This window comes from Gobio gobio, assembly GCF_949357685.1.
Source record: "Gobio gobio genome assembly, chromosome: 25".
Taxonomy (NCBI): Eukaryota; Metazoa; Chordata; class Actinopteri; order Cypriniformes; family Gobionidae; genus Gobio; species Gobio gobio.
The window spans coordinates 41,592,027-41,617,371 of record NC_137121.1 but is presented as its reverse complement, the minus strand read 5'-3'; the positions used below and the strand labels follow the sequence as shown (position 1 = coordinate 41,617,371).

Genomic DNA, 25,345 nt, shown 5'->3' with positions numbered 1-25,345 from the left:
GCGCAAGTTGCTTGATCCATTCATATTTGTCTCTGAATGTTGTTTTATACAGTCTGGTGACATAGTACATTACAGGTTCTGTGGTGAATCTAGCTGAAAACAGTTGCGACCATGTAAATACTTGACGAGGTAAATTTGAAAACGGCAATACACAAGTACAAGCTTGTCTATCCAGCACCACCATCTTTATAGTAAACTACTTGCTGATACTAACACTGAAGAAATATGGTGTTTTGGCAAAAATGTATTTATTGAATATGTTGCTATTATTACTTACATTAAATATTGAAGAATATAAATCATAAGTCTGATGATTTTTAAAGGCTTTTTTCATATTTTCTTACAATATTTATTTATTTTAGAAATCATATACAGTGCATCCGGCAAGTATTCACAGCGCTTCACTTTTTCATAAATTCATTATTTTTTCCCCTCAATTCTATAAACAATACCCCAAAATGACAATATGAAAGAAGTTTGTTTGAAATCTTTGCAGATTTATTACAAATATTCACAGCCTTTGCCATGACACTCAAAATTGAGCTCAGGTGCTCCTGTTTCCACTGATCGTCCTTGAGATGTTTCTACAGCGTGATTGGAGTCCACCTGTGGTAAATTCAGCTGACTGGACATGATTTGGAAAGGCACACACCTGTCTACATAAGGTCCCACAGTTAACAGTGCATGTCAGAGCACAAACCAAGCCATGAAGTCCAAGGAATCGTCTGTAGACTCCGAGACAGGATTGTATTGAGGCACAGATCTGGGGAAGGGTACAGAAGCATTTCTGCAGAATTGAAGGTCCCAGTGAGCACAGTGGCCTCCTGTAGTAAATGTTGTTTGTACGGGAAGAAGGAGGCGGGAACCGGCGAACATTAAACAAACTTTTAATCAAAAATAAAATGGCGGCGACAGCCCCTCACGGTCGACTGCCGCCTACATACAAACAAACACAATGAAAATAAAAAGCTGCAGCCCCTCACGGTCGACTGCAGCAACACATAACAAAACATAAATAAAACTCAACATAAAATCCAGGCCTGGTCCTCTCTCGTCCCTCACTGTTGTCGCTCCTCCTTTATAGTCCCTCACTCCTCCGCAAGGGCCGAGATCGCTGCGGCGCGCAGCTGGCGCTCATCCTCCCTGATGAGCGCCGCCTCGTCCCGCCCTCACGGTCCCTCGGCCTCGCTGCCCGCCACATACCCCCAACGCCCTTCGCAGGCCGGGGGGTACTCCCGAGTCTGCGCTCTACTCCCCCCCCCCCCTCCCCGGGGGGGCCGATCACGGCGGCCGCGGGACCTGGGGGTAAGAACAGCGAGGTGAGAGAACGGAGCGAGGAACCTGAGGAGCGACAGGGACGAGAGAGTGGAGAGAGGAGAAAAGAGAGAAAGAAAAAAAAAAAAAAATTCTGGTCCGGTTCCCAGACACACTGCCGCTCGGTCCTCAGCCAGCCAAGAGGTTCTTCTTCGCGGTGCCATGCGGTGGTACTGGACGGCCGGTGGACGGCTCGACGCTCCTCCGCCCCCTGGCGGCCGGCGGTGGCTCCTCCTGTCGAGGGCAGCCGGCAGCGAGTCCCGCGCGCTCCCTGCCCCTCCCCTACACGGCGGAGGGATACAGGCTCCGGCCCACGGCGAACGCCGGTGACTCCTCCGCGCTCCCTCTAGGACGGCAGCCACCCCACCTCGACCCAGGGGCACGGCAGCGAGCTCTCCGTCCCACTGACCTTCATCCGCTCCAGCACCACCGCTTCGGGCAGCCGCTCGCGGACTTCTCTCCTCCGCGCTGCCCGAACTCCGCGGCACCGCGATCCCCCTCAGCTGCGAGGGCTCTTCGACAGCGCGTCCCTCCTTCCTCCCGGGCTTCGGCACCACTGTAGTAAATGTTGTTTGTACGGGAAGAAGGAGGCGGGAACCGGCGAACATTAAACAAACTTTTAATCAAAAATAAAATGGCGGCGACAGCCCCTCACGGTCGACTGCCGCCTACATACAAACAAACACAATGAAAATAAAAAGCTGCAGCCCCTCACGGTCGACTGCAGCAACACATAACAAAACATAAATAAAACTCAACATAAAATCCAGGCCTGGTCCTCTCTCGTCCCTCACTGTTGTCGCTCCTCCTTTATAGTCCCTCACTCCTCCGCAAGGGCCGAGATCGCTGCGGCGCGCAGCTGGCGGTCATCCTCCCTGATGAGCGCCGCCTCGTCCCGCCCTCACGGTCCCTCGCCCTCGCTGCCCGCCACACCTCCATCATCCGTACATGAAAGAAGTTTGGAACCACCAGAACTCTTCCTAGAGCTGCCGCCCGGCCAAACTGAGTGATCGGGGAGAAGGGCCTTAGTCATGGAGGTGACCAAGAATCTGATGGTCACTCTGACAGAGCTCCAGCGTTTCTCTGTGGAGAGAGGAGTTCCTTCCAGAAGAACAGCCATCTCTGCAGCTCTCCACCAATCAGGCCTGTGTGGGGGAGTGGCCAGACGGAAGACACTCCTCAGTAAAAAGCACATGACAGCCCGTCTGGAGTTTGCCAAAAGGCACCTGAAGGACTCTCACACCATGAGAAACACAATTATCTGGTCTGATGAAACAATCTGGCCAATCCCATCCCTACAGTGAAGCATGGTGGTGGCAGCATCATGCTGTGGGGATGTTTTTCAGCGGTAGGAACTGGGAGACTTATCAGGATAGAGGGAAAGATGAATGCAGCAATGTACAGAGACATCCTTGATGAAAACCCGTTCCAGAGCGCTCTGGACCTCAGACTGGGGTGAAGGTTCCTCTTCCAACAGGACAACGACCCTAAGCACACAGCCATGATAACAATGGAGTGGCTACTGGACAACTCTGTGAATGTCCTTGAGTGGCCCAGACTTGAACCCGATTGAATATCTCTGGAGATCTGAAAATGGCTTAACACCGACGCTCCCCATCCAACCTGATGGAGCTTGAGAGGTCCTGCAAAGAAGAATGTGAGAAACTGTCCAAAAATAAGTGTGCCAAACTAGTAGGATCAAACTCAAAAAGACCTGAGGCTGTAATTGGTGTGAATATTTATGTGCATAAAGATTTTTATTTTTCCTTTTTTATTTTTAATACATTTGCAAATATTTCAAACAAACTTATTTCATGTTGTCATTATGGGGTATTGTTTGTAGAATTGAGGAAAACATTATGAATTTAATTCATTTTGGAATAAGGCTGTAGCATAACAAAATGTGGAAAAAGTGAAGAGCTGTGAATACTTTCCGGATGCACTGTAGGCCTACCCATGGTTATACCTGTGTCTACTATGATCTTACAGTTAAATAAAACTACAGTTAAACTCTGGATTCTGTGCAAGAACCATGATAAATTTCATTAGGACAATTAAAGGATCATTTATAACAAAACCGCCTTAAAGCCTGGATCCCATGAATTAAGGACACAGATTGTTTTTCTCTTTAAATGTGTTATGTAAATGTTATGTAAATATATATTAAATGAGATTTCCATGTCTTACACTGCATGAAAACACTGAAATCCGGCACTATCCGGGCATGGTATACTCCTGTGTAATTTGATGTTTACCGGATGTATGTGGGAAAAAGCGGATCAGAGTAACACGGAACAGTATATTTCCAGAAAAACCCGGAAACCTCACGTATGCGGACGTATACAGGAATCCGTGAAATTTCACGGACATATACAGCTGAAACACTGCTGGGTGTGCTAGGACTGAAGACTGTAGGTGTGAAGAAGACCTTTCATATGTTAATGACTGACACTTGTGCTGGCTGTTCTCAGAGGGAGGGGGGGCAGGGGAGGACCTCAGGATTGAGAATTATCTCTGGTCTACTGTAGGCTACAGCAAACAAGCTTTTTACACAGAAAAAATAAATTCTTAAGGCCCTGAAACACTAAACTGAACTAGCAATGACTAAAGCCGACTGTGGGGTTGGTTCACGTTGCCTGGGTCTGGGTCAAACCATCAGAATGGTGTGTCAGGGCCTTAAAACCACTGCATGAAAAGAGTCTCTTAATCAAATATTTTTTATAAAAACAGTACAAAATAAAAACCCTGTCTGAACATATACGTTCACAAAAAAATCTGAATATGTAATGAAATAAACAAAGAAATGTAATGGAATTAACAAAGGATAATTAACCAAACATTTTAGACCATCCCCAAACAATTTTTGCAAAGTTTTACAAATTGTAGGCAATAATAGAATTAAATAAAAAGGAGATGAAATGTGGAAAATGAAAAAGTTTGTTTTAAAAACACCAAAAACTGATATGCTCAAAATAAAAATATGGAATAAAAAAGAGCAGGGATTCACTTGCTCAAGAAACACAGAAACACAAGCAGATCTTTCAGCTCTGCAACTGTTAACAAAAAGTGTCACTCTAAGATTCTTAACTTTAACACGCTGCAAAAGAGGGGCATTTTGAGGTTTGAAATCCACCACTCACAATAGATGTAGGTGCAACCAATAAGGTTACCAATAAAAATAAGGCAACCAATAAAAATAATCCTAATTTTACAGAAAAAAACTTTTCTTTTTTTACAGTATTTTCTTGTAATTTTGAATTATGTTTAAAACGATGTAAAATTACAAACAATATCTAAATAAACAACTTGACTGTTATTTTAAGGATTATATCATTAATGACAAACTACAGTAATTCTCATTTTTTTATACAGGAACATCACTGTATTATTTTTCTGTTTTCATAAATAACAAATTCATGCAAAATTACAAACAATATCTGTAAATTAACAACTGTAATACAATATTTAGCTCATTATATTAAAGGTTTATGTTTATGTCCATACTAACAATTTAACATTATTCTTTGTCATTTTAAAGTAAATCTTATTAGTTTTATATTTACACTGTAAAAATAAAAACCTAAAAAAACAGCAGCTACAGCTGCAAAACAAAAACCGTAAAATTAAAGTCAAATATCTTAAGTCAAATAAAGTTTAAAAACTTCACAGAAATTTACATTAAACGTTTTAGAGAAAACACTATTAGTTTACAGATTTTTCCTTATTTAAATTAAGATATTTTACTTTAATTTTCTGTTTTACAGTGAAGGTGTATTTTTACATTCAAACTGGTTTTACATTCAATTCTGGATACAAATATAACAAAATATATAGCAAACTAAATATCAAACAATAATTGTTTTTAAAGAGTACAAATCTGCACTGCTCTCCAGGTTGAAACTTCCAGGCCTCTGCCCACACCACAAAACACCATTTGACCAATTCATTAAATATAACAGCAAATAAAAATAAATATACACATTTTCTAACTGTTGTTTAAAACAAGTTTTTTTCTATATTTGCAAGGCTATTTGCTGTCTTTCCGTGTTCTTTTGAGCGTGATTGGTCAATCTGAACGTCATCCAGAAATCTGGCCAATGACAGTGCGCTCCTTCAGTTTGAATTATACACCCGTTGCTGTTGGAGTTGCTCGTGGCTCGCGGGGACGCGACGCGATCGCGGCTTCTAATCTTCACGTCGGTCTATTAATGGCATTGCATGGACCATTTAAACCTGTTAAAATCTTATTTTGGACGAATTTTGATGGTGGGATGTCGACTGAGAACGAAAAAACATGAATACGAACAGACTAAGTTTCCAATGGCGGACAGCAGACGGCAGAAGGTAACGTTAATCCCTTTATATTGTTTCTACTGCTCATCAAGATATAACGTTAGTGCATTAAAGTCATATGCTAATCGTGATTAACTTGCATATTCTGTTTCTGTGTTTTGTTGTAATATTGTGAAGATAGGGCTGGGTGTTATGGCGATCTGATGATACTGACTATTGTTAGCGATTTTGCTGTAAAAATTAACATTACCTTTTTATATTGCGGAATGGGAATATAGCGTATATAACGCAGCACTGACTGTATTAAACTTTTTGACATTTTGACAAGGAAACATGCATGAATGTAGAATAATGAACGGGACATGCATGTGTTAAAATAAGCCTCTCTCAGACAGCATGCGATCCCGAAATCAATTATCTTTCTGTAAAAATGCACACAATTATCTCAGAAACCTTGTCATGTGAGGTATTCACTTGATTTAAACAGTCAGTTATGTCTTAAGTAAAATTAAACCGTTCAAGTTAACGTGGGGAAACCCGGATGCGTGTCATTCTGTGCATCCGTTCTTAAAGGGGCTGCAGCTTTGTCATCATTTTAATAAAACAAAAGAATAGAGAAGACCTTCTGCTTCTTTAAGAATCAAGTGATATTAATTAATTGAATATCATACAGTGAAGACTTTTAAAGCAGTATTATTCTGTAGCATTTTAATAAAATATCCATCAAAATAAATATATTGTGATATCGTTATTGTAAAATAAAATTTCTCATGTATGTATAATTATATGGTCATAATGCCCATCCCTACTGTCAGCTAGTTTTAAGATCAAGCTTGTCATAAAATGTAACAGAGCTTTGGAATGAGTAATCTGAGAACACTGTCATGTACACTTGTTCAACAGAGAGGACAGGAAAACACCATACTTGGACTCTGAAGAATTATAGGCAAACCAGGATTTTGGATCTACTGTGAAGTTTTTGTATGGACCTGGTGAGTATGTTTTGCAAGTCCTTGTCCGTAAGTTGATAATTAATATTAATGTTTTATCAAACAAATTAATATTCATTTGTGTGTGTGCATGTTTCTTCCCCCCTCATGATCCAGAAGTTTTGAATCCATGATCCTGAAGAACTTTTACAGATGTTGACCCTGAATGTGTAAAAGGTACTCTTAAAAATTATTTTAATGTTCTCTGTTTTTTTCTGTAATGTAGACGCATGCATTTTCTGTGAAGTTGCTTTGAAACAATATCAGGGTTTTTCCTACATTGACATTTTTTTGCCGGCCGCCAAAACAAATTTTTGTCCCGCCAAAGCCTTATTTGATCAGTTATTGTGATTTATGAGTGATGTAGAATAGAGGACTGCTGCACTTGAGTTAACTGAGTGACAGAGAGAACGACCAGTGAGCTCATCCCTCGCTCGCACACTCTCTGTCTTCAAAATAAGCATTCTTAGCTTTCTAATGTTTCACATATTACGTTAATCAAAATCAAAAGGTCGGAAGACCGAATCCATGTTGCACGTGGCGCTATCAGACGTCTTCCTTTAATTACCGCTGGGTGTGAAATGCGCTCAAAAAACATTGACTGATTCTCTGACCAGCTGCATAAAGCATACTTTAAATAAACAGGAAACAAATCCCATCCGGTTATGAAGTGTTTTCTGTGTGTTGACAAATCTTTCGCGATGTTCTAACAGACGGGATTCACACACAACGCGTCTGCTAATGTCCGATTCGCCACCTAATGACTCCTTTGAACTGAATCATTTTAACGACTGGTTAGAACAACTGATCTGTCCAACACTGAACTCACGAATCAGTTTAATCATTTACTCAGAACAACACCTGAAATGAGAACACAAGTGTGCTTACCCACTTTAGCAAGAGTGGATAGTAAGAATTATTTTTAATTATCAACAGTCTTTCAGCTTATTTATGTTCATAATGTGTAGTAAAATAAATAGCCTAAAATCATTTAGTTTAGACTGGAGTGAGGTGAACCCAGAACAAATTTGTTGTTAGCTAGCTGATTGTATATGGCAGAAAATTAGGCTATTTGTTCATTTTTTTAATATTGATATGATTACCAAAACAAACAATTATCAGTAAATAGTGTAAAAATGAGGGAAAAAAACAAACATCAAGGTATCAAAATAAGATAAGCAAAAGTTACAAACTTTCTTTGAATTTATTTCAAATTTATTGTCAGTTTTGCGCTTGCAGATCAAGTGGGTAGGGTATTTTTTTTTTTACCGTGTGTGTGTGTGTGTGTGTGTGTGTGTGTGTGTGTGTGTGTGTGTGTGTGTGTGTGTGTGTGTGTGTGTGTGTGTGTATGGATGACCATGTCTGTCAGCCACCACCGAAGACCATTTTTGACCCAGGAAAAACCCTGAATATGTATTGTGAAAAGCGCTATACAAATACATTTTGATTGAATTGTTTTACTTACTTTTATTGGCATTAACTATATATTATTAATGTATTATTTGGCAGGTCGCAAGATGTATTTTATTTTGTGAGACTTTGCTGAGGAAGTATTCTTTGGCTCAGTCTGAAAAGGCCCAGAAAAGAAACACTATGAAGAACATCACACAGAACCGTCAGAGAAAGACACGGGTAAGTTAAGAAACCGGTTAAGCTTTTTCCCTCCAGAATGTTACTATACTCCTCTCTGAGTTTTAGTGGTTAATTCACTGTCATGTTTTGCAGTTGCTGGAGACCAGGTCCAGGGTTGCACAAACCAACACAGAACCTGTGGAAGACCGCAACTATAGACAAGATGTCTGATGAAGATGATGCTGTTGTTGATGGAAGGCCAGTGTGGATGGTTAGGCTAGCTACTACAAACCAGACTAGACTGACCCACACTACGCATCACATCACCAGCCCATTATGCCAGTTTGAAAAAATGTTCAAAACTCAAACAACATTGTGTTAGAGTTGGTCACAATTATTTTATAATTTTAATATTCAATTGTTCCATTTTATATTTTCTTTATTCCTATGTTTATATACTTATACTTTTATTGGTTCCCATACATAGAACATTTACATATATTTTATATACACTTTTTAATTTATAGATTTCTTTGTCTCGTTTTATATTGTATACTTTGTATGTTTGTTCCTTTTTAGATGTCCATGTTGCTTTTGATCTCCACGTTTTGTATTGTTGTTCCTCTTACGTCGCCTTCCTTTAGAAACATTTTGTTCACTTATCTTTTCCCCCATTCATTTGAATGTATGTTTATAATGCTTTTGTTCTTTTTATTTGGTTATATTGTTTACTTGGAATATTTATGTGTATTTTATATACACTTTTTTTTGTCTTATAAATTTATTGTTCTCATTTTATATTGTTTAATTTGTATATTTATTCTTTTCCTTTTTATGTTCACTGTGTATTTTATTCCTTTACATCAGTCTTTTTTTCCCTTTTTGTTTCTTTACCAATTCAATTTAACGTATATTTATGTTCTTTGGACTGTTTATATTTTTACATTTGTTCCTTTACATTTTCATCCCTTTTAAATACATTTAGTTCACTTGTTTTTGTTTCACCATTGTTTTAATGTTCGTTTATAATGCTGTTAAGAATGTTTTTTTTTTTTTTTAATACCTTTTTAATAAATATTTCAGACTTTCGCAAATTGTTTTGTGTGTATTTTTCTTTTGGGAGGGAGAGGGGATTATTTTTTATATATATATATATTATATATTAATTAGCAAAATCTGCATAGCTGGCCTATAACCAATCAAGTCCCTATGCTACAAAACCTAGCCCACCCTTAGCCTTAGAAGTAACCAATAAAGTCACTTGACTGGGTTTTCAATGCGTCCTGTCCTCCAATAGCAGTCTGGGTTTTGGGAGTGGTTTTAAAAAAAACAACCAATCCAGTTTGAGATGAAGGACCAATAGGGGATGGAAGGCAAAGCTGTTTAGAGGTGTGAAAATGTCTCCTGGGAAAAACTTGATGGGATTATTTGCCATGGCAACAAATGGCTGTAGCATGGGAGTATACGGCCACAACATACATCCGATTTGGTACCATTTCGGATGAATACGGACATATACGGATCCATGGAATTTGACCTATCCGGCCAGTATACTCCTGGATTCTTCCGAATTTCAGCAGTGTATACAGGAGTATCCTGGTCCGGATACACCTTTTTTCATGCAGTGTTACATAAATTAGGTGTTAACTTTTTAAAAATGTTTTTAAAGGGATAGTTCAACACAAAATGTCATCATTTACTCACCCACATGAATTCCAAACCTGAACGACTTTCTTTCTGTGGAATTTTTTTTTGTCTATACAATAGTAGTTAAGGGTAACCAAAATATCTTCTGTGTTTCACAGAAGAGAGAAAGTCATGCAGGTTTGGAATGACATGAGTGCGAGTAAATGTGTTACGGGTGTGGTGCTCAGGAACAGACAGAAGACGTAGGAGATGCAAATACAAATGTGTTTTAATAATATATAAAAAATGGGTTTAAATGGGAAACGTGCACCACAGGATACAAAGTCTTTAGTCTCTTATAGGAGGCACGAGAAAGAATTTTTCATCCAGTACCTTTGTCAATATCATATTTGAGTCTGGGGTATGTGGATCATGTGACTTGGTTAAAATGTTAAAACTTGGTTCTGTGCTCATTTTGTCAGTTTGATTTAAAGCCAACATGTCTGCTCATAGTGCTGGACATTCTGATTTTGTAGAAAGTAGGCATATATTATTCTTACTTTATTTCTGAAAAAAAAAAAGCAATACAACTGCTAATAATAATTTTTAAGATTGTCTTAAGATGTTGAAATAGAGTTAATATTAAGTAATATGTTGACCATGCTGTTATTTACCACATTATGAGATATGTTGCCAGATTAGGGTATAAAAAAAGGATTATTCACAGTATTGACAATGTCTACAACACTTATGCTTCTCGGCAGTATCATTGTAAAACTACACCATTATGTAAAGCTGCAATAGTAACTATACTGTATATAATATATGTTATATATATTTTTATATAGAATGTCTATCAGTCTAACTTTTATAAACTATTCTTTTTTTCAAATTTGTTTCCTCTAAAAGTTTGCAGTCACACTCTTGAGACACGAGAGAGGGTTGCCAGTGCCTCCAGAAGACACTATGTCTGAAACCAGTTCTTCATCTCCTGGATCAAACCGTGCATCCTTGCGCAATGGGGCCACTGCAATCCATGATGCAAAAGTGGCCTCTAGCAAAATGTAATTAAACACTTTTTCAAAAGTCTAGAACATTGGTTTGATTATGTAAACATCTGTTATGTTGTGGCAGAACATTTGTTTTATGTTTTTAAGCATTAACATTTTGCAGATTCTGCAAGATGTATGTAAACTAATGAGCTCATCAACTGTGTGTGAGTGTTTCACTAGTTCTTTTTCTTATAACATTTCTTATATGACTTTTCATGTCACTGAATCATTGTTGTATTCCTTATTTGTAAATTAATATATTTAAATCTACAGTGCATTCCAGCTATACTGTAAGCATGTATAAAATGTAATTTTGTTTGCCTTTTGTCATTATCACCAGGAGGAAGAGCCAGAGATCAGAGTCTCCAGAACCCAGCGGTGTGTGTCTGTGAAGAGTAATAGCTCCATGTATCGACCCCCTATATTCAGCCATTGCGTGTCCTCTGACCTTTCGTTAGTATAAACATGCAGTAGCTAATTTACTGTAATGCATCTCATGTTTGATTTCAGAAACTTGAACTATATATATATATATATATATATATATATATATATATATATATATATATATATATATATATATATATATATATATATATATATATATATCATTGTCATTGTCTTCTTGACAGAACCTTTCCGACATGCACTGCATCCCTGCAGACTGGAGACTTGCAGAAACCAGTGGATGATGTCCTTCAGAGAGCCAAAAACCAACACAAAACCAGCTTGAAGAACAAGTATGTGAATGTAGTTGAGGGAACCATAGTCCAAGAGAATGAAACCCTTCAAAACAGGATCTACACACAGCTGAACATCTTAGATGGAGAGAGTGAAGGAGTGAATGAAGAACATGAGGTTTTACAGATGGAGAAAACAGCCAGAACAAAACACTCACAAGACACTCCAATCTACTACAATGACGTCTTTAAAGCCTCACCTAAACCAGGATGTGAGGAGAAAGACCTAATCAAGACTGTTCTTACTAAAGGCATCGCTGGAATCGGAAAAACAGTCTCTGTGCAGAAGTTAATTCTGACTGGGCAGAGGGAAGAGCCAATCAGAATGTAGATTTCATGTTTGTTCTTCCATTTCGAGAGCTGAACTTGATCCGAGATCATCAGTACAGTCTAAACAGACTTCTGCTGGACTTTCATCCTGAACTTCAAGATCTGGACTCAAGGATTTATGAGGAGTGTAAAGTTGTGTTCATCTTTGATGGTCTGGATGAAAGCAGAATTGCACTGATGTTTTCAGACGCTCAGAAAGTTTCTGATGTGTCTGAGATTTCATCAGTGGGTGTGTTGATGTCAAACCTTGTGAAAGGAGAGCTGCTTCCCTCTGCTCTCATCTGGATCACCTCCAGACCAGCAGCAGCCGATCAGATCCCCTCAAAATACATCACCCGTCTGACAGAGATTCAGGGATTTAATGAGCCTCAGAAGGAAGAATATTTCAGGAAGAGAATCAGTGACGAGCATCAAGCCAGCAGAATCATCTCACACATCAGAAGAGCAAGAAGCCTCCACATCATGTGCCACATACCCGTCTTCTGCTGGATCTCATCCACTGTGCTTCAAAAGCTCCTGGAAGAAGATCTGAGTGCAGAAATCCCTCAAACTCTGACTGAAATGTACATCCACTTCCTGCTGATTCAGATCAACATGAGAAATCAGAAGTATGAAGAGAGAGATCCAGAGAAACTCCTGCCGTCCAACCGAGAAGTGATTGTGAAACTTGCTGTAGTGGCTTTCAAACAGCTGATGAAGGGCAATGTGATGTTCTATGAGGAGGACCTGAGAGAGAGCAGCATAGATGTCAGTGACGCCGCAGTGTATTCTGGGATTTGCACTGAGATCTTTAAGGAGGAATCTGGGATTCACCACAGGAAAGTCTACAGCTTCGTTCATCTGAGTGTTCAGGAGTTTCTTGCAGCTTTCTATGTTTTTTACTACAATTTGTACACTATTATGGAGACATTAACCTTTTTTGCACTGCATAATTTGTTCAAAGGTGCAGTAGATGCAGCCATTAAAAGTGAAAACGGACAGCTGGATCTGTTCTTGCGGTTCCTGCTGGGTGTCTCACTGGAGTCCAATCAGAGACTCTTACAGGATCTACTGACACACACAGTGAAAAGCTCAGAGAGCATCCAAGAAACCATGCAGTACATTAAAAAGAAGATCAAAAATGGACATGGACTATCCACTGAGAGGTCTATCAATCTGTTCATCTGTCTTCTGGAAATAAAAGATCAGACTCTGTCCAGAGAGATTCAGGAGTCTGTGAAATCAGACAAACACCCAGAGAAGAGACTCTCTCCTGCTCACTGCTCAACAATCGCCTACATGCTTCAGATGTCAGAGGAGGTGTTGGATGAGCTGAACCTCAGGAAATACAACACATCAGATGAGGGGAGAAGAAGACTGATGCCAGCTGTGACCAACTGCAGAAAAGTTATGTGAGTTTATGCACAGTTAAGAGACATTCTAATCATGATTATTCACACCCTCTTTGCACAATTAATCGCATGATTATTGTGATAATAAGCATAGGCCATTTATCTTGTTAACATGTTTATTTTGTCATCATTTGCTATATCCAGCAAAGTAAACCATCAGATTGAAAGGTGATTCTAACAAAAAATTATTTTCTGCAAGCTATTTTTAAGTTAAGTTTAGGTGTCTTTCCAAAAACTACACTTGGATACTCCAAAATGACACTAAATAATATAATTATATAAGGAGTCCATATAATTCCTACATTTATGCACACCAAAGCACCCAAGAGAAAAAAGTGTACAATAGTATGTGTACAATGGAACAGCAAAGAGCTTGTTTACATTTTAGACAAGTCAAGCATATTTGCGCATCAGTGAAATGGACACGTGTGTGCTTACTGCACGACTCCTGTATGTCACTGCAATCGTCTTTACCTTGATTACAATCGTCATCCATCAAAACTTCACTTGCGAGCTAAATTGCTAAATAAATATTTTCAATACAAACAACTATACATGAAACAATCTTGTATGCTTGTATATCTTTCATATTTTACAGCAGCAGCAGTTTGTTCTGTTATGTTTTTTTCTGTTTTTTTTTAAGAAGACCATAACTGACTTGTAAGAATTTTTGAAGATGCCATGAAACTCTGTTGTGTTCTGCTCTGTTTCAGTCTGGCTGAATGTAATCTGACTCATCAGTCCTGTGAAATTGTGTCATCAGCTCTACAATCCTCAAACTGTGTCCTGAGAGAGCTGGACCTAAGTAACAACGACCTGCAGGATTCAGGAGTAAAGCTGCTCTCAGACGGACTGAAGAGTCCAAACTGTCAGCTGGAGATACTGAGGTGTGCAACATTTGATCTTCGATATCTTGGATATTTGTAATTCAAGATTTGAATGTTTAGTGCTAATAGTGATTTTAGGGATCCAAGCAAAGAAATGGTAAAACTAGATAAAAAAAAGTTTGTCAAGACAGACTTTGATGTTGGCTTGAGAAAGCTTTTGAAGTAGATTAAAGTTTGCCCATACAGTCTTGTTCATCATAAAAACTGTATTTAATAAAAAGTAATCAGTTCTAATGTTATATTTGGAATTTATCATTTGACAATAAGCATCTAAATCTTTTGAGGAAGTAAACCATTCAAATCTGCCCATTTATTTTGAGTTGTGTTGTGTAGACATGCATTTTCTCCATATTAGGATTTTTCCACCTAAGGCTTTCAGCTCTGTGATTGGTGGTCCAGCTGTGAAATTACAGAGGGCCAAGCCATAGCAAGTCAATGAAAGACTATTTACAAATAACAGGAAAATTGACCAATCATATCGTTCCTCTAAATGGGTGAGGCTTGTTATCACAAGTTTATGATGTGTTCCACTTGCTGTGAGGAACTCGATTGGGAAAAAAGCTGTTAAAATAGCTAGTGCTATTCTCTATGGAAACTGCAAGCAAAATGAATGAGGACATTGTTGCTAAATTATTATCCACACCGTTTTCAAGATTAACTTTTAAAGAAAAGAAAGAAAGCCAAAGCTTTTTAACCCTCTGGGGGTCTTCATTTATGGGTCACACTCAGGGCCTTCGGGTCAAAAATGACCCCCATAGGAAATGAATTGGAAATTATTTTTTTTCTGCATAAAATCTACAAATCAGCCAGGATGGAGAAAAAAAAAACTCAACAGTGAAGGGGTGAATCTCTAAAACATCAAGAGTGCAAAACAGACAAAAAAACACACACACACACACACACACACACACACACACACACACACACACACACACACACACACACACACTTATACACACAAAAACACACGCACACACAAATTAACGCGTGCCATTCCAAAAGCTAATTGTGTTTTTGTCAAGTCAAGTCAACTTTATTTATATAGCGCTTTTAACAATGCAGATTGTTTCAAAGCAGCTTTTGGTGTGTGTGTGTGAGTTTTTTTGTCTGTTTTGCACTCTTGATGTTTTAGAGATTCACCCCTTCATTGTTGAGTCCTTTTTTTCTGCATCCTTGCTGATTTGTAGATTGTATGCACAAAAAAACTCTGTATTTTCATATTTTTGCCAATTTCCCATTCATTTCCTAAGGGGGGTCATTTTTTAACCCGAGGACCCTGAGTGTGACTATTTTTTTTACGACCACTTAGACTTTTCAAATCCTGTCCCCAATTTTTTTGTGTGTTCATATACCAAGTACCAATAAAGTCACCAAGTTTCGGATCATTCCGATGAAGCTAAGATTTTTAACATAAAAAAAAAAGGAATGACCGAAGACCCCCAGAGGATTAAAGCATTTCAATCACAGCAATTATAAGCTATATACCCCTGGATGACAGCATCAACCAGGAAGCTTTACTGCTGGAAATTTTTTGCTGTTTGGGTAAATTATAAAAATCGAATAGGTTACGTGACTGATTTTATTCTGCCAGCCGCTGCCACTGTTTTATATGTTAAGCTTTAGTTCCTTGCTTAAACAGTACTTAAACAGTTATTTTGCAGAATCACTGGTCAGTCTGTACATTTATTAACTTCTGCATAATAGTAAAATGTTTCCCAAATCATAAGTTGAATATGTCTGTTACATACTTTTAACCAGCTGCTGTGCCAGTCTAATGATATGATTTATTATCAACATGCCGAAGTGTCTGTCTCTAATGTGCCTTGGTTGAGCGCTGTCATGGTGCCTCAGCTTAGATTAAATTTAGTTGGTTTTGTGGCCAGTTGCCACCATATTCCGCTGAAAGGACACACAGATTGTGTGATGATGTAATTCTTTGTAATGATGATTTGCATTTTATTACTTTATGTTACTTTTGGGGATATCTCATGCTGATGTTTGTTTGTGGCATTTCTTGTCAAAGATTAAATGCAGTATTACAGAAGGGGACACAGTTAGCTAGGCTGGTTTTATGTTGAGTATACTTTTTTCCAGATGATGGAAAGGGGTGAGAGGGCCAAGGTTCAATATTCACGGTTTGATTGCTCCCCCTGCCCCCACTGGATTGTGTTCACACTATATTGTCAGTCTCTGGTTGTAGTAAAAAAAGAAAGTTGGCTGGATCTAGATGCAGCAGATACTTTAATTAGAAACAAACTTAAATCTTCACAAAACATTCAGGAATCCCATGAACTAGAACAGAACAACCAATGTAGTACTGACAATAACAGACAATTAGACAGGACAAAACACAGGGCTTAAATACGCACCAAACAGAGGAACTAATATGATGATTAACTCTAGGGTACAACGGGGCTAAAGGTTGCTCTAGAAAAAAAGTTCCAAACAGTTCTAGTTTTAGAAAGTGGTACTTATAAGCATTTAGGTTTATTATATGGTTGTTCCAATTGTTCTTTTATCTGGGGTGACTTTTTTAAACTTAGAAGATTTAGGGTGTTTTTCATTGTTTTTAAGCAAAGTTCATCAATTTATGATACAGGATTTTTATATTTATTGGAAAAATAGTCAAAAAGTTATAACCCTAGTGCATACCAAGGAACTTATCTCTTTCCCCGCCAGCATTTTAAAAAAAGTTGCAAGCATTTTTTATTATTTTCACAAAAATGTTATGGCCCCCGGAATATTTAGTTGTATAAATATCTGATCATGCAATATATCAAAAGAAATAAAAGAGCCTCTGCGTTTAAACAAACAAACAACAAAGTTTTATTCTAGCTTCATGCATTCCTTTTTTTTATCAAGTTTGGCGGGGAAAGAGTTAAAGTGATAGTTCAACCAAAAATGAAGTTTATCCCATTGGTTTACTCACCCTCAAGACATCCTAGGTGTATATATCTTTGATGGTAAAAAAAGCACATCCATCCATTCTAAAAGTACTCCACACGGCTCTTAGGGGTTAATAAAGGCCTTCTGTAGCAAAGCCATGCATTTTTGTAAGAAAGATATCCATATTTAAATAACTAGCCTAAAATAACTAGCTTCCGGCAGGCAAGTCCAGGTTATTTACAGAACATCATTATATCAGATGCTGAACCTCCTCTGTCTTGTTGTCCGATATCAGTCCTATTATGGTGGTTGTTAAACCAATTAAAAATGTGTTATAAGATTGTGGGTCAGCTACTTCTAAAATGTTATGTTAAATGTTATGGTTTTTTGATTAGTGTTTTCCTAATATTGTATGTATTTGTTAGTGCTACTGAAAGTTATTTGTAATTGTGATGAGGTTCAATGTATGTGGGTGAGGGAAGGAAGAAGGCGGGGTCGGCGTGACTGGGACTCGCGATTTTATTCTCAGATCTTTATATACAAACAAAATAGGCGCTCGTGGGCGCATCAACACAGCAAACACTCTCAAAAGTACGTCAGCTTAATCACTTAGTTTCAAATGCGTTTCTCAGGCAGGCAGTCACGCGAGGTCCCAGTCCAAAACTCTCTCTCCCAACTCTCTCCCCGCTGCAGCTTATATGCAGTCTCTCCATGCCAATTACTGCAATCAGACACAGGTGTTACTCATCTGCACTTGACCTACTTACTCACCACTCGGCTCGGCTCTCTCTCTCCCGCTACAGACCTTGCAAAACCACGCCCCCTACACCACATACCCCCACCGCCCGACTGCAGCCCCCCCCTTCTGGAGAGGAAGTCAGCCACAGCCATCTGAGCACCCGGCCTGTGGACCACCTTGAATTTAAAAGGCTGTAAAGCTAGATACCAACGGGTGATCCGCGCGTTGGTATCTTTCATGCAGTGGAGCCACTGCAAGGGGGCGTGATCCAAACAGAGGGTGAACTCCCGCCCCAAGAGGTAGTAGCGAAGGGTGAGAACGCCCCACCTGATGGCCAAACACTCCTTCTCTATGGTGCTGTACATCGTCTCTCTCTTAGAGAGCTTTCGACTGATGTACAGCACCGGCCGCTCTTCATCCTCCACCTCCTGGGACAGGACTACTCCCAACCCCCTGTCCGAGGCGTCAGTCTGTAGGAGAAAAGGGAGAGAAAAGTTAGGAGCTTGTAAGAGCGGTCCACCACACAGAGCAGCCTTTATCTGAGTAAAAGCCTGCTGGCACCGCTCCGTCCACTGAACCGTATCTGGTACCTCCTTTTTAGTTAGATCAGTCAGCGGGCTAGCAAGGTCCGACTAGTTAGGCACAAACCTCCTGTAATATCCCGCTAGCCCCAGGAACTGTCTAACCTCCTTTTTGGTCTTGGGTCTCGGACAGGTCGCAACAGCTGCGGTCTTGTCAATTTGGGAACGCACCTGACCATGACCCAAGTGGAAGCCCAGATACTTTACTTCCACCCGCCCAATTGCACACTTCTTCGGGTTGGCGGTGAGCCCCGCCCTTCTCAGCGACTTCAGGACAGCTTGTAAATGCTGCATATGACGCTGCCAGTCTGCACTGTAGATGATGATATAATCTAGATAGACAGCGGCATATCCAGCATGCGGCCGGAGAATTCTGTCCATCAGACGCTGGAAGGTCGCAGGAGCCCCGAACAAGCCGAAAGGAAGGGTGACAAATTGGTGTAATCCAAACGGCGTGGTGAAAGCGGTCTTTTCTTTGGATATAGGAGATATGGGGATCTGCCAATATCCCTTTGTTAAATCCAGTGTTGAATAAAAACGAGCGGTCCCTAGCCGATCAAGCAACTCGTCAACCATCGGCATTGGGTAAGCATCAAACTTCGACACCGCGTTTACTTTACGATAATCCACACAGAACCGGACCGAGCCGTCAGGTTTAGGAACTAAAACTATCGGGCTCACCCAGTCACTGTTGGACTCTTCTATTACCCCCATGTCTAACATAGCCTCTAATTCTGTCTGAACTACCTTTTTCTTGTGTTCAGGCAAGCGATAAGGCCGGCTGCAAACCACAACCCCTGGCTCCGTCTCAACGTGGTGCTGAATGAGGTCGGTCCGGCCAGGTAGGGGCGAGAACACGTCAGCAAACTCTGCTTGTAACCGTTGAACGTCAGTGAGCTGCGAGGGTGAGAGGTGGTCTCCCCCAGAGGCCAGAGCGAGAGATTGAGGTTTTTGGACCGCCTCTGGCCTGAGATCCTCATCTCCACTCACTACCGTCGCTAGCATCACTGACTCTGCCTCAGACCATTTTTTAAGCAGGTTGAGGTGGTAAATTTGACGTGCCCCGTCCCTATCTGACCGTATCACCTCATAGTTGAGATCTCCAACTCGCCGTGTGACCTCAAAAGGCCCTTGCCACTTTGCGAGTAATTTAGAGCTAGACGTAGGGAGTAATACAAGCACTTTATCTCCCGGTGAAAATTGACGGAGTCTAGCGCCTCTGTTATACTGCTGTCTCTGTTTGTCCTGAGCCTGTAACAAATTCTCCATAGACAGCTGCCCCAAAGTGTGGAGTATTGTTCTCAGGTCCAGGACATACTGAATTTCGTTCTTACTCGCGGAAGGTCCGTCCTCCCAAACCTCTCTAAGGACATCCAGCACCCCCCGAGGCTGGTGTCCATAGAGCAGTTCAAAGGGGGAAAACCCCGTGGAGGCTTGGGGGACCTCGCGGACAGCGAACAACAGAGGCTCTAGCCATTTATCCCAATTTTTGGCGTCCTCGTGAACGAACTTACGAATCATGGCTTTTAATGTGCGATTAAAACACTCGACCAGACGTCCGTTTGTGGGTGATAGACGCTGGTGCGAATCGATTTAATTCCCAACAATTCGTAAAGCTTGTGGATTGTCCGTGACATAAACGCCGTGCCCTGATCAGTGAGAATCTCTTTTGGGATTCTCACCCGGGAGATTAAAGAAGAGCTCGCGACACTTTTCGCCGAAATAGTGCGGAGCGGAACTGCCTTAGGATATCGCGTTGCGTAGTCGACGAGGACTAACGTAAAGCGATGCCCTCGTGCTGACCGTTCTAATGGCCCGATGAGGTCCATACCAATTCATTCGAAGGGGACCTGCATCAACGGAAGGGGGCACAATGGTGCTTTTGGGGTGGCCGGTGGATTCACCAACTGACATTCACGACAAGCTGTACACCACTTGCGTACATTCTCGTGAATGCCCGGCCAGAAAAACCAGGCCGTGAGACGGTTTAGTGTAGCCGTTTGTCCTAAATGCCCGGACATTGGATTAGAATGAGCCGCCTGGAAAAGCATTTCCCGGCGGCTTTTAGGTACCAACAACTGGGTTGTATCTTGTTTTGACTGGGCGTCTTGGGTCACCCAATACAACCTATCTTTTATAACTGAAAAATAGGGATAGGAGAGCGGTTGGTCAGGGTGGAGGAGGTGGCCGTCGATGGAGCAGACCTGACTAAACGCGTGTTTGAGCGTCTCATCCTGGGACTGTTCCAGGGGAAAGTCATCGCGGTCTGTGAGAATGGGAGTCTCCAGAGCGCTCTGTTCCCCCGGAACCACCTCCACCAACTGAGCAACCGTCACCTTCCTTTTTACTCTTTTCCCCCAAGAGGCATCCGCACACAAGTGTCCCAATAATTTATTAAAGGCTGGCCAATTGGTTCCCAAAATTATCGGATGCCGGAGGTGCGGGTTAACTGCAACCTCAACACTATGCGTTTGTCCCCGAAATTGAATATCCACAGGCAACAACGGATAGTTCACCACTTCCCCGTGCACACACCTCACCTTAACCAAGCGGCTATTACCCAACGCCTTAGGCTGAATCAGGCTTTGATGGATGGAGGTCTGGTTACAACCTGAATCCACCAAAGCTTGATAAGTACCCCCCTTGATACTAACGGGTATCTGGTACAGTCCGGCTTGATCGGGGGCAGCTTGTGGCGCGTCTGGGACCCGGATCAGTGTCCCCACCTCCATCACTGGACTCTGATCAATAAAGTGTCCCAGGTCCCCACAACGCCAGCAAGCCGGCCCAGACTTCCCCGCCACCCTAGTGGCTGGAAGTAGGTCAGAGAATTGGCGTGGAGAGAGTGCCGTTGAGGACGAGGAGGGGAACGGGTCGGTGGTCACTCCCCTTCCCCTGGGCGCCGGTCCGGGCACCCGTCCTCCATCTCGGCGCTGGTCTGGGCAGCATCCCACCGCGAGACCTGGAAAGGGGGACAGGTTTGGAGAGAGGAGGGGAAGGGGAAGGAGAAGAGAGAGAGAGAGATGCCGATGGCAGGGGCTCGCCGACCCGGTGGCACGCCACCATTTGATCCTCCGCCAGCTGGATGGCCTGGTTCAGCGACGTCGGGAGGAACTGCTCCAGCACCACTCGATCTATGATTCCCTCGACGTCACTCCCGTCGGCCATCAGCCACTTGCGACATGAGTCCCGGAGCTGGTGCGCAAAAGCAAAGGGCTGACCGGACTCTTCGAGGGCCAGGGTCCGGAACCACTGGACACCTTGCAAAACCACGCCCCCTCCGCCACAGTAATGTAATGTTTTAATATTGTGTGCACCTGCCCGGGGACTGCAGATGGAAACTAGCATTAGCTAATTCTGGTACAAAACATATTTTCGTAAGATTAATGTATTTTGTACATTGTCCCTGACAAATAAACTAATTAAATAAATAAATAAAAATGAGTCATCTTATCATAAGAACCTTTTAAGTTTGGCATATCATACCATATATTGTATCACTAGATGTTGGTGTTGGTAGGATAAATAGGGTAGCAGTCATGAGAAAAGGAGTAGAGAATATACCTTTCATAAGGTGTTTTCCTGGTCCAGGTGTTGGCTATGTTGGCTTTTTCAAGCCAGGTCAAAGCAGGTCTGTGTAATGCTTTTGAGTCTTCACTTCAATTTTTTATCTTCTGTTTTAAGATTATCTGACAGTTTTGTTTTTCCGTAGATTGTCTGGCTGTATGGTGACAGAGGAAGGCTGTGGCTATGTGTCTTCAGCTCTGGGTTCAAACCCCTCACACCTGAGAGAGCTTGATCTAAGCTACAATCACCTGGGAGATTCAGGAGTCAAGCTACTCTCCGATAAAATGAAGGATCCAAACTGCTCACTGCAGATACTCAAGTATGTGGGCCAGTATCCGGGTTTTACACAAGATCATTATATATATATATTTTTTTTTTTTTTTTTTTTTTTTTCTGTGAAGACATTCCCAAAAAGTATTTATTATTTAACATTAGCAATTTAAAATCAAATAATATTTGGTTTTACCATCCTTTCTCTTTAAAACAGCACCGGTTCTCACATGTACACAGTTTTTAAGGTTGTTTAAGCATCTAGATGAAGTTGCCACAGTTCTTATGGGTATATTTCTGTCACAGTTTATTTTCTCTTCATGTAATCTCAAACTGACTCAATGATAGTGAGATCAGATCTCTGTGTGAACCAGATCATACAATTGTTCATAAATTATTACAATATATGTAAGTTAAATGTTTGGAAATCTGAACTGATATTTCACCTTTAAACGGTACAAAGACACACTAATCTATATCAGAGATGACAAACAAGAAACACCATGGCAGGTGTTAATTTAAATGTATGCCAGAATTATTATTTTTCATTAAGAATTAAAAATAAGTATAATATAATATATATTAGTGGCATATTATAAATAAAATATAAATAAAATATTATTAGATTAAATGTAAGCATAATACAAATATAAGTATTTTTTTAAAACAATTTGTTGAAATAGTTACTTTAACAAATGCATAGACTATCAATTAAAGGGTTAGTTCACCCAAAAATGAAAATTCTGTCATTAATTACTCACCCTTATGTCGTTCGACACCCGTAAGACCTCCGTTCATATTCGGAACACAAATGAAGATATTTTTGTTGAAAGCTGATGGCTGAGAAAGGCTTCAGATAGACCTCCATTGGCATTCAGTACATTAATACTCCCAAGACCCAGAAAAGGCACTTAAAACGTCGTTACAAAGTCCATCTCACCACAGTGACTCTACAATCATTTTACGATGCGATGACAATAGTTTTTGTGCAAAAAAAAAATCAAAATAACACCTTTATCCAACTTGTTATTGCCTTCCGTGTGTGCCTCCACGACGCATGCGCGAGAATATGACGCAGATCCGGTGCTCGGACACATGACCCAGAAGAGATTTCTTGACAAGCAGAGGAAGACGCGCGTGTCTAAGCTGTTGGATTCTACATTGATCGTGCTTTAGGTCTCGGCGTAGTTCTCAAAATGGGACTAAAGTGTGCATTTCATGGATTCCCGAACCCCGACGCTACGTCATATTCTCGCGCATGCGTTGTGGAGACACACACGGAAGGCAATAACAAGTTGGATAAAGGGGTTATTTTGATTTTTTTTGCGCACAAAAACTATTGTTGTCGCATCGTAAAATGATTGTAGTCACTGTGGTGAGATGGACTTTGTAACGACGTTTTAAGTGCCTTTTCTGGGTCTTGGGAGTATTAATGTACTGAATGCCAATGGAGGCCTTTCTCAGCCATCAGCTTTCAAAAAAAATATCTTTATTTGTGTTCCGAATATGAACGGAGGTCTTACGGGTGTCGAACGGCATAAGGGTGAGTAATTAATGACAGAATTTTCATTTTTGGGTGAACTAACCCTTTAACAGCCTCGGATAGTTACAGTAGACCTATTAGTTAAAAATAATGCTTTGTTTTGTCCTTTGACCTAGTTTCTTTCAGTCAATTATGTCATTCTATTCACCTGTGTTCTAATTAATTATCCTTTGTTTGGTTCCTGCTTTTAAGTCCTCAGTTCTGCCTCAAGATAATTATTATTAAAGTAATTTTTCCTAACGTCTATCTTCGTCTTCGTGAGTGTGGTTACATGTACCGTGACACATCATCTTTAATTTTTGATTTATTTATCTTCTTTCAGGACTGTTGTGACTGTTTTCACTGTGGACTAAATACTATCTTTAATTGCACTCACAGTTTGGGTTCTGTCTGTTTACAGTGTGACACATTTTCTGAATTCAAAATCTATCTAGCTGTGTGTTTAGTCACTTGGTATTGGATTTATTGTCACTGCGTTATGGATGCTGTTAGTTTTTTTAAAGCTGACCTGTCTTTATACCTCTAACTACTAGACTGCTATTAAGTCCATTAGAATGTGTCTTAAAGGATTCTGTATTTGGCTCCTGTTTTCCATTATTTTAATGCCTCATTTTAAGAAATACTTATTTATTTTGAAGTGCTCACTTATATTGTATTGGCCTCTTTCTAGTTTGGATCATGAAGAACATTTCAGAATTCAACAAGGACTGAGAAAATGTAGGACTTTTCTCTCTTTTACCTACACACACACACACACACACACACACACACACACACACACGTTTGTGACTATATTATTGAAGACATGAAATTGAACAAAAAATTGGAACTTTAAAAATTGAGGAAAGAGGAGCTCTAAAACTATCAAGTTCACTTCTAATCTTCTTCTTGTGTTTCTTGTGTTCAGATGCCTGTGATCTCATACTGGACCCATACACAGCCCATATTAAACTCTCTCTGTCTGAGGACAAGAGAACGGTGACACACATCAAAGACCCAGAGTCATATCCCGATCATCCAGAGAGATTTGAGAACTATGAGCAGGTTCTGTGTGCAGAGAGTCTGACTGAACGCTGTTACTGGGAGGCTGACTGGAGCGGGAAGGGGGCTGGTATAGCCGTGGCGTATAAAGGAATCAGCAGGAAAGGAGGGAATGACTGTTGGTTTGGCTACAGTGACAAATCCTGGAGTCTGTACTGCACTGCAACTGGATTTACTGCCTGGCACAATAATATGAGCAATAACATTTCTTCCCCTTCACCGCCGTCTAACAGAGTAGGAGTGTATCTGGACTGGTCGTCCGGCACTCTATCCTTCTACAGCGTCTCTGACACACACGCACTCACACACTTGCACACATTCAACACCACATTCACTGAACCCCTCTGTGCTGGATTTAGGGTTTATGATGCTTCGGTGTCTCTGTGTCAGATTTAACCACCAGAAGTTGGTCTGTGGGCTTTGATTTGACCTGGACTTTCTGGCACAGAGTGGCCCATCACAACTTTACACACTGGCTTATTATGCACAGAGCAATTTTTAACACCACTTACTAACATACAAAT

General features: G+C 40.6%; 1 pseudogene across 1 annotated transcript; it reads left to right on the top strand.

Annotated features, from left to right (window-relative positions):
* Positions 1-10,293: 10,293 nt before the first annotated feature.
* Positions 10,294-25,217, top strand: LOC307121309 (NACHT, LRR and PYD domains-containing protein 3-like; annotated as a pseudogene). The gene is made up of 6 exons: positions 10,294-10,326; positions 11,510-13,307; positions 14,021-14,194; positions 22,113-22,286; positions 24,451-24,497; positions 24,688-25,217. The product of its transcript is annotated as an NACHT, LRR and PYD domains-containing protein 3-like (transcript).
* Positions 25,218-25,345: the final 128 nt, after the last annotated feature.